Source organism: Nannospalax galili, unplaced genomic scaffold (genome assembly GCF_000622305.1).
Source record: "Nannospalax galili isolate Female #2095 unplaced genomic scaffold, S.galili_v1.0 scaffold1421, whole genome shotgun sequence".
Taxonomy (NCBI): Eukaryota; Metazoa; Chordata; class Mammalia; order Rodentia; family Spalacidae; genus Nannospalax; species Nannospalax galili.
This window is the reverse complement of record NW_008345746.1, coordinates 1,389,271-1,395,356: the sequence shown is the minus strand read 5'-3', so window position 1 is coordinate 1,395,356 and position 6,086 is coordinate 1,389,271.

Below are 6,086 nucleotides of genomic sequence, written 5' to 3'. Positions count from 1 at the left end.
CCGCCCCATATCTGTGTGTGGGTGTGTGTGTGTGTGAGAGAGAGAGAGAGAGAGAGAGAGAGAGAGACATATATATGTCACCCTCCACCCCCAAGGCTTGGGAAACAGCACTGGAGGAGGCAGAAAGAACGTCAGAGCTGCGGGAAGGGATAGAGCCTTGTTAGCTGCTGCCTCTAGATTGAAACATTTCCTCATTTAAGGAGGGGAGAAGATCAAAGACTCAAGAAAATCCAAAGTCTCAGAGGCCCACAAAACTTACGAGACTCACAAGGCCCTTCCCTGAGGTTATTCATAAGCAGGAGACAACTGCTGGGCAGAGGTGACCCCTCGATGACGCAGGTGCCCACACGTTGTTCAGGGGACTCCTGTGATGCAGGTTTTGTGAGCCCTAACCCAGCCCTACCCAGGCTGTTCAGAGATGCAGATGACCCCTCGATGACGCAGGTGCCCACACGTTGTTCAGGGGACTCCTGTGATTCAGGTTTTGTGAGCCCTAACCCAGCCCTACCCAGGCTGTTCAGAGGTGCAGGAGTCCAGGTCACCCATGTCCCCATGACTAACCCTCACCTATGTTCCTGTAGAGTAACCCCAGTAAACGCAGTGGTTTGCCGATCTGGACATAAGTGGAATCATGTATTTGGTTGACCATTGCCCTACCTGGGGGCAACAGAAACAGACGCTATGATAGAAGTAACACAGTGGTGCCTTATCTCCTCATCCCTCCCGGAGCCTGGAGTTCAGGAAGGGGCAGCAGCCCTGGAGAGGGCAGATCTGGGGTGCTCTGGGGGCCCAGCCACCAGGCTGATGGGGGAAGGACAGAGGGTACGGAGAGGTAATAAGGCCCAGGGGCCCAGGTGGGGGAACACAGGGACCAGGATGGCCTAGGCTACAAGATGCTGTCCTGGGCTTGGGAGCACTGTGTGGAGGGGCTGCAATCTGTGTCCCCGGGCAAACAACCTCTCAAACCCTTAGAAGTAACCTTTTTGAAACCAGTGTTGTTTCAGACAAGATACTTGCCTGACAGCCCCACAGACATCTGGAGCTCCAAATGCTGCTGTAAAACCAGATGTAGAACAGAGCCAGTCAAAACTAGTTTCAGCCACAAAGAAACCACGTGGGCCTCCTAGTCACCTGATGACTCATTACCATATCATTGTAATATAATACCTAACAAAATTCCCACGTTCCAGCCTGTGGCCTGGTCTGTTTCTGACCCAGATTGAAACACCCAAAGATTACAGGAAGTCTTCATCCCCAGGATGGAGCCAAGTCCCAACCCAAGAAAAAGTCATGAATAAACATGAGACTCATTAACAAAAATCATGAACACTCAAGTCCTCATTAGCAAACATCATAAATGTTACCACATTCATAATCGAGTCATGAATGAGCCTATGTTCATTACTGTGTCATGAATAATCCTGTGCTTCTCATTAACAAACATCATAATATTTCCACATTCATTAGCCACATCATGAAAATTTATGTGTTCATGCCGGGTGTGGTGGTGAACGCCTTTAATCCCAGCATTTGGGAGGCAGAGGCAGGTGGATCTCTGTGAGTTCAAGGCCAGCCTGGTCTACATAGTGATTTCTAGGCCAGCTAGGGCTACAGGGAGACCGTCTCAAAAGCCCTGGCTCCGAAAAAAAAATGAAGAAAGAAGAAAGAAAGAAAGAAAGAAAGAAAGAAAGAAAGAAAGAAAGGAAAGAAGGGATTATGTGTTCATTAACATATCATGAATAATCCTGTGCTCATTAACAAAACTATGAATATTCAACTCCTCATTAACAAAAATTGTACATGATCCTTTATTCATTAACAAAAGTCATGAATAATCAGTCATGCAGCTGATTAACACAAATCATCAATAATCATGCAAAAATCATAAATACTTATCCTCAACAAAAGTCATGAATGATCATATACACTCGTGAACAAAAGTCATGAATAGCTCTGTGCTCATTGACAAAATGCATAAATAACCCTGTGCTCATTAGCAAAGATTCTGAATAATCATATGGCCGTCAACTAATGTCATGAGTAGTCCTGTGCTCATTAACAAAAGTAATAAATAATCCTGAGCTCATTTAACAAAGTCATGAATAATCATGTTCCATTAACAAATTTCATGAATAGCCCTGTGCTTATTAATCAAAGTCATGAATAATCATGTTCCATTAACAAATTTCATGAATAGCCCTGTGCTTATTAATCCAAGTCATGAATAATCATGCAGTCTTTTACAAAAGTTATGAATAATTCTGAGTTCATCAACAAAGTATTGAATAATTATGTGCTCATTAACTAATGTCTGGAATAACCCTGTGTCATTAACTAACATCATGAATAATCCTGAGCTCATTAGCAAAGTCATGGATAATCATAAGCTCGTTAACAAAGCCCTAAACAGTTCTGTGCTGTTAACAGAAGCACCCCTTTCTCCTTTGCTCTCTGGGGGGCCCTTAGGATGGGAAGTGATCTGTGACTTCTCTCAGCAACTCCTCATCACTGACAAAGGATAAGCTTTCTTGATTGGCTCCTGGTTTTGTATCTTGGTTCCTAATTCTGAGAGAGAGAGAGAGGGAGCTCAATTTGGCAGACACCGTTGATGGCTGAGCTTTTTATTTGATGGTCTGGCATGAATGAGGCAGGGTGTCAACTTTACTTTGGGTAGAACTAGGGCTGAATTTTGGACAGCAACATATCAGCATGCACGAAGACCGGGCTGAAACGTTATTTTAAATTCGAGTGATATGACTGAGCAGCTCCCGTCAGACACAACCTTCCCACAGTTCCTGTGCACATGAATGTGTCCAACAGGAACTTTAATTACAATTCTTAGAAATAATTCCACCATGTAGAAACTATAATGGTCAAACAAAGGTTACTATTTCCATGGAGGAGACATCTGAGGCCTTGAAGGAATGACTGCGTGTGTGCCCAGTGCTTTCTGTGCGTACTCTACAGGCCGAGCACCCTTCCAGGCACCACAAATCCACGACAGAATGAAGAAGCCAGCTGTACCCTTACCTGGAGCTCACATTCTAGGTGTGGGGGGCACAAATGCCTGAACAGATGAGTGGGTTACAGTGCCACTGACTGGTGTCCAGCCCCTGATCCAGACATACCTAGTGTGTGCTTATCGATGGGACTAAGTCCATCAGACATTCTCTTTGGCCCCTAGCACCATGCTGTGTTGTAGGAGAGGCTCAGGAAGGAAGTCTCTCTTTTTCATCACCCTGCCGTATGATTGCCAATTCTACAGTGGCACAAGTAACATATTTGGGGCACCTTGAACGGCTTCCTGTTGCAGTTCACTGACACCTGCACTAGAGGACTCTCAGTGAGTCTTGTAAACTTCCCAGCCCCAGTCCACCTGGCCCTAGGACAGTCCAGCCTGGTTGCCTGGTCCAGCCTGCTTTACCCTTTGTGCTAGCCTCTCCTCTGATCATGACCAGCTCCGGCCCAGGCAACCCAGAAAACATCCTTACATTCCTGGAGCAGAACCCACACCTTCTCCCACCAGGACTGAGCCCAGCCGTGTGCTTCCAGAGAGAGAGTGAGAGATTAGAGAGATTGAAAGAGATTGGGGGACTGAGGGAGAGACTGAGAGACTGAGAGACATTAGACAAGAGAGATGAGAGAGACTGAGCAAAAGAGAGAGAGAGAGAGAGAGAGAGAGAGAGAGAAAGAGAGAGAGATCTTGTCAGCAGTTGGTGATGGAAAGAGCCTATTCACGGAGACAGCAAAAGTGAGATGAAGCCCACCCAGTATAATGAAAGTGGCAGGCAAGTCTCCTGGCTGGAACCGCAGCTGTGAGCAGGAGAGTTCAAAGAGGTGGCCAACTGCCTGCTAAGCTTAGGGCGTGACAGGCTTACGCGGATTTTCTAGAGTGGGTTCTGTTTCATTGTCCACAGACATAATTTCAACAGATGCGTTTCATTGGCGCTGGTGTCTCTCCAACACCTTGCCCTGTGGTTGGGAGGGCTGGCACAACACGGAAACCACTGTTACTGTATACAGTAACATCATAACCTTACACAAGTATGCCACCCTGCTGTCTGATCTGGGACTCAAGATGAGGCTGAAGGACGCTGGGTGCTTGAGCTGCTCAGATGCACAGGATGGCGTTGGAGAGACACCAGCTCCAATGGGCAACAGGGCAAGTTTACTCTGTTCATCTTGGGAAGGAATTCTAAAGGATCCGGATAGATAGCTCAGTTGGTAAAGTGCTCGCCACACACGCATAAAAACCTGAGTTCGGGGCTGGAGAGACGGCTCAGCGATTGGGAACACTGGTTGTTCTTGCAGAAGATCCGGGTTCGAATCCCAGCACCCACATGGCAGCTAACAACTGTCCGTAACTCCAGTTCCAGGGGATCCAACAGCCTCTTCTGTCCTCCTTGGGCATTGCACAACATGGGTGCACTTACCTACATGCAGGTAATACATGAATACACATAACATAAAAATAATAAAATGTTTTTTTAAAAAAACTGAGTTCAATCCCCAGAATATATGTAAAAAAAAGCAAAGCATGGAGTTAGACCTGTAACCCCAGAGCTACAGGAGAGAAGGGAGCCAGAGACAGGAGGATCCCTGGGGTTCACTGGCCAGACAGCATAGCCTGTTTGATGAATTTCAAATCAGTTCCACATCTCAAAAACAAGGTGGATGGGCCCTGAGAGGGCACTCAGTGTTGACCTCTGTCCTCCATAGGCATGGATATTCACACTGGGGTGCATAGTCCCACAGGAGCATGCACCCACATGCACACACAGAAACACAAAAACAATGATACATAGCCAGCTTATCTCCACACAAAACTGGACAGAACCTGACAAAAGAGTTAGGACAATAAACAAGAAAGGTTCAGTGTGAAGAAGGGGTGTGGAGGCCTTTTGCCCAGTTTAGGTCGCCCACCAGGGTCCGTGGAGTCTGGTGAAAAGTCTGTGCTTTTATTTCTTTTTCCGTTATAGGGGGGGCACATGTACACATGTTTTTGCGTGTGTGTGCACACGTGTGTGGGTATATGTGCATGTGGTGGCCCAAGCTTGATGTCAGGAATCTTCCTCGATCACGCCTCCACCTTATTCACCGAAGCAGGGTCTCTCAATCGACCCAGAGCTCACTGATGTGGCTGGCCTTGCTAGCCAGCTTGCTCTGGGGATCCCATCTCTTCCTTCTGATGCTGGAATTACAGGGAGGCTGCCATGACCACCTGGTACTTACGTGGGTTCTGGGGATCCAAACACCAGTCCTCACACTTTCCTGGCAAGCGCTTAACCACTAAACTGTCTCCTCAACCCCAAGCGTCCATATCTTTAGAAAAAGCAGGCTTCATATTACTGCAACTAGTCTACGCCACTGTTAAAACCCACATGTCCGCAGCAAAGCTAGTGGAAAGTTGTCAATGTCCCAACCAGCTGTGCAACTATCAACATTAGTGAATTTTAGGTCAACTAAGAGCAAGTAAAGCTGGGGTTTAGGGCTTTTCTCAGTGTTCTCAGGAAAGAGATTCTGATGCTGGGACCCTGACTCTGCTCCAACAGTTGATTCTTACTGTGAAGGTCAATCGTGGCTGTCCTCTTGTTAGGACTCAGTCACTGCAGAAGCTAACCTCTGCGTACATCTGTGAGGGTGCTCCTGGACTGGGTTAATTGATACAGGAAGATGTGCGCTAAATGTGGGTGCCCCCGTTGCGTGGGCCGGGGTCCTAGACCGAATGAAAAGGAGAGACTGAGCGGAGCACCAGCAGTTGTCACTGTTTCCTAACTGGTGAGGCAGTGTGACCGGCTGCCTTAAGTTCTTCCCTCCGTTCCTCCTCCACAGGATGGATGGCACCCTCAGACTGTGAGCCAAAATAAACCTTTCCTTCCCTTAAGTCGCTGTTGTCAGGTGTTTTATCAGGAACTTACACACCACAGCATTTTATGGGATCGGATCCCCCTTGGTGGCAATCTCCCCTCCTATCTGTCGTCATTTATGTGTCCATCTTGAACCCACCAGGCTTCTTCTGTCATAAGGAGACCCTCATCTGTAAACATCCCAGCCTTGTGGAGACAAAACTACTAAACATGTGCTTT